The sequence below is a fragment of the Somniosus microcephalus genome, unplaced genomic scaffold (genome assembly GCF_052327205.1).
Source record: "Somniosus microcephalus isolate GS21.2 unplaced genomic scaffold, FLI_Smic_1.0 unresolved_chr2, whole genome shotgun sequence".
In the NCBI taxonomy this organism is placed as follows: Eukaryota; Metazoa; Chordata; class Chondrichthyes; order Squaliformes; family Somniosidae; genus Somniosus; species Somniosus microcephalus.
Window position 1 is genome coordinate 70,606,932 of NW_028225180.1, and position 12,536 is coordinate 70,619,467.

General features: G+C 53.1%; 1 pseudogene; it reads left to right on the plus strand.

Moving 5' to 3' along the window:
- The first annotated feature begins 7,034 nt into the window (after window positions 1-7,034).
- LOC147092800 (uncharacterized) lies at window positions 7,035-11,112 on the plus strand (annotated as a pseudogene).
- Window positions 11,113-12,536: the final 1,424 nt, after the last annotated feature.

The window sequence follows — 12,536 nt, forward strand, 5'->3', positions numbered from 1 at the left end:
AGTGTACCCCCTGTGACAGTGTACCCTCGGTGACGGTGTAAATTCTGTGACAGTGCACCCTCTGTGACAGTGTACCCCCTGTGACAGTGCACCCTCTGTGACAGTGCACCCTCTGTGACAGTGTACCCTCTGTGACAGTGCATCCTGTGTGACAGTGTACCCCCTGTGACAGTGTACCCCCTGTGACAGTGCTCTCTCTGTGACAGTGCACCCCCTGTGAAAGTGCACCCTCTGCGACAGTGTACTCTCTGTGACAGTGCACCCTCTGTGATAGTGCACCCTCTGTGACAGTGCACCCTCTGTGACAGTGTATGATCTGCGACAGTGTGCCATCTGTGACAGTGCACTCTCTGTGACAGTGTACCCTCTGGGACAGTGTATGCTCTGTGTCAGTGCACCCTCTGTGATAGTGTACACTCTGTGACAGTGCATCCTCTGTAAGAGTGTACGCTCTGTGACAGTATACCCTGTGACAGTGTACCCTCTGTGACAGTGCACCCTCTGTGACAGTGCACCCTCTGTGACAGTGTACCCCCTGTGACAGTGTACCCTCGGTGACGGTGTAAATTCTGTGACAGTGCACCCTCTGTGACAGTGTACCCCCTGTGACAGTGCACCCTCTGTGACAGTGCACCCTCTGTGACAGTGTACCCTCTGTGACAGTGCATCCTGTGTGACAGTGTACCCCCTGTGACAGTGTACCCCCTGTGACAGTGCTCTCTCTGTGACAGTGCACCCCCTGTGAAAGTGCACCCTCTGCGACAGTATACTCTCTGTGACAGTGCACGCTCTGTGATAGTGCACCCTCTGTGACAGTGCACCCTCTGTGACAGTGTATGATCTGCGACAGTGTACCATCTGTGACAGTGCACTCTCTGTGACAGTGTACCCTCTGGGACAGTGTATGCTCTGTGTCAGTGCACCCTCTGTGATAGTGTACACTCTGTGACAGTGCATCCTCTGTAAGAGTGTACGCTCTGTGACAGTATATGATCTGCGACAGTGTACCATCTGTGACAGTGCACCCTCTGTGACAGTGCACCCTCTGTGACAGTGCACCCTCTGTGACAGTGTACCCCCTGTGACAGTGTACCCTCGGTGACAGTGTAAATTCTGTTACAGTGCACCCTCTGTGACAGTGCACCCTCTGCGACAGTGTAACCCCTGTGACAGTGCACCCTCTGTGACAGTGCACCCTCTGTGACAATGCACCCTCTGCAACAGTGCACCCTCAGCAACAGCACACCCTCTATGAGAGTGCACCATCTGCAACAGTGCACCCTCCGCGATAGTGCATCTTCTGCAACAGTGCACCCTCTGTGACAGTGTACACCCGTGACAGTGCTCCATCTGTGACAGTGCACACTCTGTGACAGTGCACCCTCTGTGACATTGCACCCTCTGTGACAGTGCACCCTCTGTGACAGTGCATCCTCTGTAACAGTGCACCCTCTGTGACAGTGTACTCTCTGTGACAGTATACCCTCTGTGACAGAGCACCCTCTGTGACAGCGTACCCTCTGTGACAGTGTACCCTCTGTGACAGTGCACCCTCTGCGACGGTGTACCCTCTGAGTCAGTGTACCCTCTGTGACAATGCACCTTCTGTGTCAGTGCACCCTCTATGACAGTGTACCCTCTGTGACTGTGTATCCCCCGCGACAGTGCACCCTCTGTGAGAATGCACACCCTGTGATAGTGCACCCTTTGTGACAGTGCATCCTGTGTGACAGTGTACCCCCTGTGACAGTGTACCCCCTGTGACAGTGTACCCCCTGTGACATTGCACCCTCTGTGACAGTGCACCCTCTGTGACAGTGTACGCTCTGTGACAGTGTACCCTCTGTGACAGTGTATGCTCTGTGACAGTATACGCTCTGTGACAGTGTACCCTCTGTGCCAGTGTACCCACTGTGACAGTGCACCCTCTGTGACAGTGCACCCTCTGTGACAGTGCACCCTCTGTGACAATGCACCCTCTGTGACAGTGCACCCTCTGTGACAGTGCACCCTCTGTGACAGTGTACGCTCTGTGACAGTGCACCCTCTGTGATAATGCACCCTCTGTGACAGTGCACCCCCTGTGACTATGTACCCCTGTGACAGTGCACTCTCTGTGACAGTGCACCCTCTGTGACTGTGTACCCCCATGACAGTACACCCTCTGTGACAGTGCACCCTCTGTGACAGGGTACCCCCAGTGACAGTGCTCCCTCTGTGAGAGTGAACCCTCTGTGACAGAGCACCCTCTGCGACAGTATAAGCTCTGTGACAGTGCCCCCTCTGTGACAGTGCACCCTCTGTGACATTGCACCATCTGTGACAGTGATCCCTCTGTGATATTGCACCCTCTGTGACTGTGTACCCCCGTGACAGTGCACCCTCTGTGACAGTGCACCCTGTGTGACAGTGTACCCTCTGTGACAGTGTACACTCTGTGACAGTGTACACTCTGTGATTGCGTGTCCTCTGTGACAGAGCACTCTCTGTATCAGTGTTCCATCTATGACAGTGCACCCTCTGTGACAGTGTACCCTCTGTGACAGTGCACCCGTTGATACAGTGCACCCTCTGCAATAGTGCATCCTCTGCAACAGTGCACCCTCTGTGAGAGTGCACCCTCTGCGGCAGTGTTCTCTCTTTGACAGTGTACCCTCTGCGACCATGTACCCTCTGTGACAGTGCACCCTCAGGGACAGTGCATTCTCTGGGAGAGTGCACCCTCTGTGACAGTGTACCCTCTGCGACAATGCACCCCAGCAACAGTGCACCCTCTATGAGAGTGCACCCTCTGCGGCAGTGTTCCCTCTGTGACCATATACCTTCTGTGACAATGCACCCTCTGCGACAGTGCACCCTCTGTGACAGTGAACCATTTGTGACAATGTACGCTCTGTGAAAGTGCACCTTCTGTGACAGTATACCCCCTGTGAAAGTGCACCCTCTGCGACAGTATACGCTCTGTGACAGTGCACCCTCTGTGACAGTGCACCCTCTGTGACAGTGCACCCTCTGTGACAATGCACCCTCTGTGACAGTGTACCCTCTGGGACAGTGTATGCTCTGTGTCAGTGCACCCTCTGTGATAGTGTACACTCTGTGACAGTGCATCCTCTGTAAGAGTGTACGCTCTGTGACAGTATACCCTGTGACAGTGTACCCTCTGTGACAGTGCACCCTCTGTGACAGTGCACCCTCTGTGACAGTGTACCCTCTGTGACAGTGTACCCTCGGTGACGGTGTAAATTCTGTGACAGTGCACCCTCTGTGACAGTGTCCCCCCTGTGACAGTGCACCCTCTGTGACAGTGCACCCTCTGTGACAGTGTACCCTCTGTGACAGTGCATCCTGTGTGACAGTGTACCCCCTGTGACAGTGTACCCTCTGTGACAGTGCACCCTCTGTGACAGTGCACCCTCTGTGACAGTGTACGCTCTGTGACAGTGTACCCTCTGTGACAGTGTACGCTCTGTGACAGTGTACCCTCTGTGCCAGTGTACCCACTGTGCCAGTGTACCCACTGTGACAGTACACCCTCTGTGACAGTGCACCCTCTGTGACAGTGTACGTTCTGTGACAGTGCACCCTCTGTGATAATGCACCCTCTGTGACAGTGCACCCACTGTGAGAGTGCACCCTCTGTGACAGTGTATGCTCTGTGACAGTGCGCCCTCTGTGACAATGCACCCTCTGTGACAGTGCACCCTCTGTGACAGAGCACCCTCTGTGACAGTGTACGCTCTGTGACAGTGCACCCTCTGTGATAATGCACCCTCTGTGACAGTGCACCCTCTGTGACTGTGTACCCCTGTGACAGTGCACTCTCTGTGACCGTGCACCCTCTGTGACTGTGTACCCCGGTGACAGTGCACCCTCTGTGACAGTGCACCCTCTGTGACAGTGTACCCTCTGCGACAGTGCACCCGCTGAAACAGTGCACCCTCTTCGATAGTGCATCCTCTGCAACAGTGCACCCTCTGTGAGAGTGCACCCTCTGCGGCAGTGTTCCCTCTTTGACAGTGTACCCTCTGCGACCGTGTACCCTCTCTGACAGTGCACCCTCAGGGACCGTGCATTCTCTGTGACAGTGTACCCTCTGTGACAGTGCACCCGCTGATACAGTGTACCCTCTGCGATAGTGCATCCTCTGCAACAGTGCACCCTCTATGAGAGTGCCCCCTCTGCGGCAGTGTTCCCTCTGCGACAGTGCACCCTCTGTGACAGTGAACCATTTGTGACAGTATCCGCTCTGTGACAGTATACGCTCTGTGACAGTGCACCTTCTGTGACAGTGCACCCTCTGTGACAGTGCACCCTCTGTGACAGTGTACGCTCTGTGACAGTGCACCATCTGTGACAATGCTCCCTCTGCGACAGTGCACCCTCTGCAACAGTGCACCCTCTGCAACAGTGCATCCTCTGTGACAGTGCACCCTCTGTGACAGTGTACGCTCTGTGACAGTGCACCATCTGTGACAATGCACCCTCTGTGATAGTGCACCCTCTGTGACAGTGCTCCCTCTGTGACAGTGCTCCCTCTGTGACAGTGCACCCTCTGCGACAGTATACGCTCTGTGACAGTGCACCCTCTGTGACAGTGCACACTCTGTGACAGTGTACGCTCTGTGACAGTGTACCCTCTGTGACAGTGTACGATCTGTGACAGTGTACGATCTGTGACAGTGTACCATCTGTGACAGTGCACCATCTGTGACAGGGTACCCTCTGTGACAGTGTACGCTCTGTGTCAGTGCACCCTCTGTGATAGTGTACACTCTGTGACAGTGTACACTCTGTGTCAGTGCACCCTCTGTGATAGTGTACACTCTGTGTCAGTGCACCCTCTGTGATAATGCACCCTCTGTGACAGTGCACACTCTGTGACAATGTACGCTCTGTGACAGTGTACCCTTTGTGACAGTGTACGCTCTGTGACAGTATACGCTCTGTGACAGTGTACGCCCTGTGATAGTGTACGATCTATGACATTGTATGCTCTGTGACAGTGCACCCTCTGCGACAGTGTGCCCTCTGTGACAGTGTACGCTCTGTGACACTGCACCCTCTGTGATAATGCACCCTCTGTGACAGTGCACCCTCTGTGACTGTTTACCACTGTGACAGTGCACCCTCTGTGACAGTGCACCCTCTGTGACAGTGCACCCAGTTGACAGTGTATGATCTGTGACAGTGCACCCTCTGTGACAGTGTACCCCCTGTGACAGTGCTCCCTCTGTGACAGTGAACCCTCTGTGACAGAGCACCCTCTGTGACAGTATACGCTCTGTGACAGTGCCCCCTCTGTGACAGTGCACCCTCTGTGAAAGTGTATGCTCTGAGACAGTGGTCCCTCTGTGACATTGCACCCTCTGTGACAGTGTACCCACTCTGACAGTGCACCCTCTGTGACAGTGCACCCTCTGTGACAGTGCACCCTCTGTGACAGTGTACGCTCTGTGACAGTGCACCATCTGTGACAATGCACCCTCTGTGACAGTGCACCCTCTGTGACCGTGGACGCTCGTGACAGTGCAACCACAGTGACAGTCCGGCAGGACAGACCCACCTGAGGTGGTGGCACCGTGGTATACAGTCGGGAGGGAGTATCCCTGGGAGTCCTCAACATTGACTCAGGACCCCATGAGGTCTCATGGCATCAAGTCAAACATGGGCAAGGAAACCTCCTGCTAATTACCACCGACCGCCCTCCCTCAGCTGATGAATCAGTACTCCTTCATGTTGAACACCAATTGGAAGAAACACTGAGAGTAGCAAGGGCACAAAATGTCCTCTGGGTGGGGGACTTCAATGTCCATCACCAAGAGTGGCTCGGTAGCACCACAACTGACCGAGCTGGCTGAGTCCTAAAGGACATAGCTGCCAGACTGGGTCTGCGACAGGTGGTGAGGGAACCAGCAAGAGGGAAAAAGCTACTTGATCTCGTCCTCACCAATCTACCTGTTGCAGATGCATCTGTCCATGACAGCATTGGTGGAAGTGACCACCGCACAGTCCTTGTGGAGACGAAGTCCCATCTTCATGTTGAGGATACCCTCCACCGTGTTGTGTGGCACTACCACCGTGCTAAATGGGACAGATTTCGAACAGATCTGGCAACTCAAAACTGGGCATCCATGAGGTGCTGTGGGCCATCAGCAGCAGCAGAATTGTATTCAACCACAATCTCTAACCTCATGGCCCGGCATATCCCTCACTCTACCATTACCATCAAGCCGGTAGATCAACCCTGGTTTGACGAAGAGTGCAGGACAGCATGCCGATAACAGCACTAGGCATACCGAAAAATGAGGTGTCAACCTGGTGAGGCTACAACACAGGACTACTTGCATGCCAAACAACGGAAGCAACATGCGATAGACAGAGCTAAGCGAACTCACAACCATCGGATCAAATCAAAGCTCTGCAGTCCTGCCACATCCAGTCGTGAGTGGTGGTGGACAATTAAACAGTTAACAGGAGGAGGAGGCTCCAAAGATATCCCCATCCTCAATGATGGTGGAGCCCAGCACGTGAGTGCAAAAGACAAGGCTGAAGCATTTACAACTATCTTCAGCCAGAAGTGCCGAGTGGATGATCCATCTCGGCCTCCTCCTGAGGTCCCCAGCATCACAGATGCCAGTCTTCAGCCAATTCAATTCACTCCACGTGATGTCAAGAAACGGCTGAAGACACTGGATACTGCAAAGGCTATGGGCCCTGACAACATTCTGGCAATAGTACTGAAGACTTGTGCTCCAGAACTAGCTGCGCTCCTAGCCAAGCTGTTCCAGTACAGCTACAACACTGGCATCTATCCGGCAATGTGGAAAATTGTCTACAAAAAGCAGGACAAATCCGACCCGGCCAATTACCGTCCCATCAGTCTACTCTCAATCATCAGCAAAGTGATGGAAGGTGTCATCGACAGTGCTATCAAGCGGCACTTACTCAGCAATAACCTGCTAACTGACGCCCAGTTTGGGTTCCGCTCAGGGCCACTCAGCTCCTGACCTCATTACAGCCTTGGTCCAAACATGGACAAAAGATCTGGACTCAAGAGGCGAGGTGAGAGTGACTGCCCTTGACATCAAGGCAGCATTTGATCGAGTGTGGCATCAAGGAGCCATAGCAAAACTGAAGTCAATGGGAATCAAGGGGAAAACTCTCCATTGGTTGGAATCATACCTAGCACAAAGGAAGTTGGCTGTGGTTGTTGGAGGTCATTCATCTCAATCACATGACATCACTGCAGGAGTTCCTCAGGGCAGTGTCCTAGGCCCAACCATCTTCAGCTGTTTCATCAATGACCTTCCCTCCATCATAAGGTCAGAAGTGGGGATGTTCGCTGATGATTGCACACTGTTCAGCACCATTCGAGACTCGTCAGATACTGACGCAGTCCGTGTCCATATTCAGCAAGACCTGGACAACATTCAGACTTGGGCTGACAAGTGGCAAGTAACATTCGCACCACACAAGTTCCAGGCAATGACCATCTCCAACAAGCGAGACTCTAACCATCTCCCCTTGACAGTCAATGGCATTACCATCGCTGAATCCCCCACTATCAACATCCTGGGGGTTACCATTGATCAGAAACTGAACTGGACCAGCCATATAAATACTGTGGCTACAAGAGCAGGCCAGAGGCTGGGAATTCTGCGGCGAGTGTCTCACCTCCTGACTCCCCAAAGCCTTTCCACCATCTACAAGGCACAAGTCAGGAGTGTGATGGAATACTCTCCACTTGCCTGGATGAGTGCAGCTCCAACAACACTCAAGAAGCTCGACACCATTCAGGATAAAGCAGCCCGCTTGATTGGCACTCCATCCACCACCTTCAACATTCACTCCCTCCACCACCGGCGCACTGTGGCTGCAGTGTGTACCATCTACAAGATGCACTGCAGCAACTCACCAAAGCTCCTTCAACAGCACCTTCCAAACCCGCGACCTCTACCACTTAGAAGGACAAGGGCAGCAAATGCATGGGAACATCACCACCTACAAGCCACACACCATCCTGACTTGGACCTGTATCGCCGTTCCTTCACTGTCGCTGGGCCAAAATCCTGGAACTCCCTCCCTAACAGCATTGTGGGTGTACCTACACCATATGGACTGCAGCGGTTCAAGAAGGCGGCTCACGACCATCTTCTCAAGGGCAATTAGGGATGGGCACTAAATGCAGGCCTAGCCAGCGACGCCCACATCCCATCAATGAATAATAAAAAAAAAAGTGTACCACCTCTGACAATGCACCCTCTGTGAGAGTGCACCCTCTGTGACAGTGTACCCCCTGTGACAGTGCTCTCTCTGTGACAGTGTACCCCCTGTGACAGTGCTCCCTCTGTGACAGTGCACCCTCTGTGACAGTGTACGCTCTGTGACATTGTACCCCCTGTGACAGTGTACCCTCTGCGACAGTTCCCCCATGGGACTGTGCACGCTGTACGACAGTGCACTCTCTGGGACAGTGCACCCCATGGGACAGTGCACCCTCTGTGACAGTGCACCCTCTGTGACAGTGTACCCTCTGCGACAGTTCCCCCATGGGACTGTGCACGCTGTACAACAGTGCACTCTCTGGGACAGTGCACCCCATGGGTCAGTGCACCCTCTGTGACAGTGCACCCTCTGTGACAGTGTATGCTCTGTGACAGTGTACCCTCTGTGACAGTGCACCCTCTGTGACAGTGTACGCTCTGTGACAGTGTACCCTCTCTGACAGTGTACGATCTGTGACAGTGTACGATCTGTGGCAGTGTACCATCTGTGACAGTGCACCATCTGTGACAGTGTACCCTCTGTGACAGTGTACGCTCTGTGTCAGTGCACCCTCTGTGATAGTGTACACTCTGTGACAGTGTACGCTCTGTGTCAGTGCACCCTCTGTGATAGTGTACACTCTGTGTCGGTGCACCCTCTGTGATAATGCACCCTCTGTGACAGTGCACCCTCTGTGACAATGTACGCTCTGTGACAGTGTACCCTTTGTGACAGTGTACGCTCTGTGACAGTATACGCTCTGTGACAGTGTACGCCCTGTGATAGTGTACGATCTATGACATTGTATGCTCTGTGACAGTGCACCCTCTGTGACAGTGTGCCCTCTGTGACAGTGTACGCTCTGTGACACTGCACCCTCTGTGATAATGCACCCTCTGTGACAGTGCACCCTCTGTGACTGTGTACCACTGTGACAGTGCACCCTCTGTGACAGTGCACCCTCTGTGACAGTGCACCCAGTTGACAGTGTATGATCTGTGACAGTGCACCCTCTGTGACAGTGTACCCCCTGTGACAGTGCTCCCTCTGTGACAGTGAACCCTCTGTGACAGAGCACCCTCTGCGACAGTATACGCTCTGTGACAGTGCCCCCTCTGTGACAGTGCACCCTCTGTGACAGTGTATGCTCTGAGACAGTGGTCCCTCTGTGATGTTGCACCCTCTGTGACAGTGCACCCTCTGTGACAGTGCACCCTCTGTGACAGTGTACGCTCTGTGACAGTGCAACATCTGTGACAATGCACCCTCTGTGACAGTGCACCCTCTGTGACTGTGGACGCTCGTGACAGTGCAACCTCAGTGACAGTCCGGCAGGACAGACCCACCTGAGGTGGTGGTACCGTGGTATACAGTCTGGAGGGAGTATCCCTGGGAGTCCTCAACATTGTCTCAGGACCCCATGAGGTCTCATGGCATCAAGTCAAACATGGGCAAGGAAACCTCCTGCTAATTACCACCTACCGCCCTCCCTCAGCTGATGAATCAGTACTCCTTCATGTTGAACACCAATTGGAAGAAACACTGAGAGTAGCAAGGGCACAAAATGTCCTCTGGGTGGGGGACTTCAATGTCCATCACCAAGAGTGGCTCGGTAGCACCACAACTGACCGAGCTGGCCGAGTCCTAAAGGACATAGCTGCCAGACTGGGTCTGCGACAGGTGGTGAGGGAACCAGCAAGAGGGAAAAAGCTACTTGATCTCGTCCTCACCAATCTACCTGTTGCAGATGCATCTGTCCATGACAGCATTGGTGGAAGTGACCACCGCATAGTCCTTGTGGAGACGAAGTCCCATCTTCATGTTGAGGATACCCTCCACCGTGTTGTGTGGCACTACCACCGTGCTAAATGGGACAGATTTCGAACAGATCTGGCAACTCAAAACTGGGCATCCATGAGGTGCTGTGGGCCATCAGCAGCAGCAGAATTGTATTCAACCACAATCTCTAACCTCATGGCCCGGCATATCCCTCACTCTACCATTACCATCAAGCCGGGAGATCAACCCTGGTTTGATGAAGAGTGCAGGACAGCATGCCGATAACAGCACTAGGCATACCGAAAAATGAGGTGTCAACCTGGTGAGGCTACAACACAGGACTACTTGCATGCCAAACAACGGAAGCAACATGCGATAGACAGAGCTAAGCGAACTCACAACCATCGGATCAAATCAAAGCTCTGCAGTCCTGCCACATCCAGTCGTGAGTGGTGGTGGACAATTAAACAGTTAACAGGAGGAGGAGGCTCCAAAAATATCCCCATCCTCAATGATGGTGGAGCCCAGCACGTGAGTGCAAAAGACAAGGCTGAAGCATTTACAACTATCTTCAGCCAGAAGTGCCGAGTGGATGATCCATCTCGGCCTCCCCCTGAGGTCCCCAGCATCACAGATGCCAGTCTTCAGCCAATTCAATTCACTCCACGTGATGTCAAGAAACGGCTGAAGACACTGGATACTGCAAAGGCTATGGGCCCTGACAACATTCTGGCAATAGTACTGAAGACTTGTGCTCCAGAACTAGCTGCGCTCCTAGCCAAGCTGTTCCAGTACAGCTACAACACTGGCATCTATCCGGCAATGTGGAAAATTGTCTACAAAAAGCAGGACAAATCCGACCCGGCCAATTACCGTCCCATCAGTCTACTCTCAATCATCAGCAAAGTGATGGAAGGTGTCGTCGACAGTGCTATCAAGCGGCACTTACTCAGCAATAACCTGCTAACTGACGCCCAGTTTGGGTTCCGCTCAGGGCCACTCAGCTCCTGACCTCATTACAGCCTTGGTCCAAACATGGACAAAAGAGCTGAACTCAAGAGGTGAGGTGAGAGTGACTGCCCTTGACATCAAGGCAGCATTTGATCGAGTGTGGCATCAAGGAGCCATAGCAAAACTGAAGTCAATGGGAATCAAGGGGAAAACTCTCCATTGGTTGGAATCATACCTAGCACAAAGGAAGTTGGCTGTGGTTGTTGGAGGTCATTCATCTCAATCACATGACATCACTGCAGGAGTTCCTCAGGGCAGTGTCCTAGGCCCAACCATCTTCAGCTGTTTCATCAATGACCTTCCCTCCATCATAAGGTCAGAAGTGGGGATGTTCGCTGATGATTGCACACTGTTCAGCACCATTCGAGACTCGTCAGATACTGACGCAGTCCGTGTCCATATTCAGCAAGACCTGGACAACATTCAGACTTGGGCTGACAAGTGGCAAGTAACATTCGCACCACACAAGTTCCAGGCAATGACCATCTCCAACAAGCGAGACTCTAACCATCTCCCCTTGACAGTCAATGGCATTACCATCGCTGAATCCCCCACTATCAACATCCTGGGGGTTACCATTGATCAGAAACTGAACTGGACCAGCCATATAAATACTGTGGCTACAAGAGCAGGCCAGAGGCTGGGAATTCTGCGGCGAGTGTCTCACCTCCTGACTCCCCAAAGCCTTTCCACCATCTACAAGGTACAAGTCAGGAGTGTGATGGAATACTCTCCACTTGCCTGGATGAGTGCAGCTCCAACAACACTCAAGAAGCTCGACACCATTCAGGATAAAGCAGCCCGCTTGATTGGCACTCCATCCACCACCTTCAACATTCACTCCCTCCACCACCGGTGCACTGTGGCTGCAGTGTGTACCATCTACAAGATGCACTGCAGCAACTCACCAAAGCTCCTTCAACAGCACCTTCCAAACCCGCGACCTCTACCACTTAGAAGGACAAGGGCAGCAAATGCATGGGAACATCACCACCTACAAGATCCCCTCCAAGCCACACACCATCCTGACTTGGACCTGTATCGCCGTTCCTTCACTGTCGCTGGGCCAAAATCCTGGAACTCCCTCCCAAACAGCATTGTGGGTGTACCTACACCATATGGACTGCAGCGGTTCAAGAAGGTGGCTCACCACCATCTTCTCAAGGGCAATTAGGGATGGGCACTAAATGCAGGCCTAGCCAGCGACGCCCACATCCCATCAATGAATAATAAAAAAAAAGTGTACCACCTCTGACAGTGCACCCTCTGTGACAGTTGACCCTCTGTGACAGTGTATCCCCTGTGACAGTGCTCTCTCTGTGACAGTGTACCCCCTGTGACAGTGCTCCCTCTGTGACAGTGCACCCTCTGTGACAGTGTACGCTCTGTGACATTGTTCCTCCTGTGACAGTGTACCCTCTGCGACACTTCCCCCATGGGACTGTGCACACTGTACGACAGTGCACTCTCTGCGACAG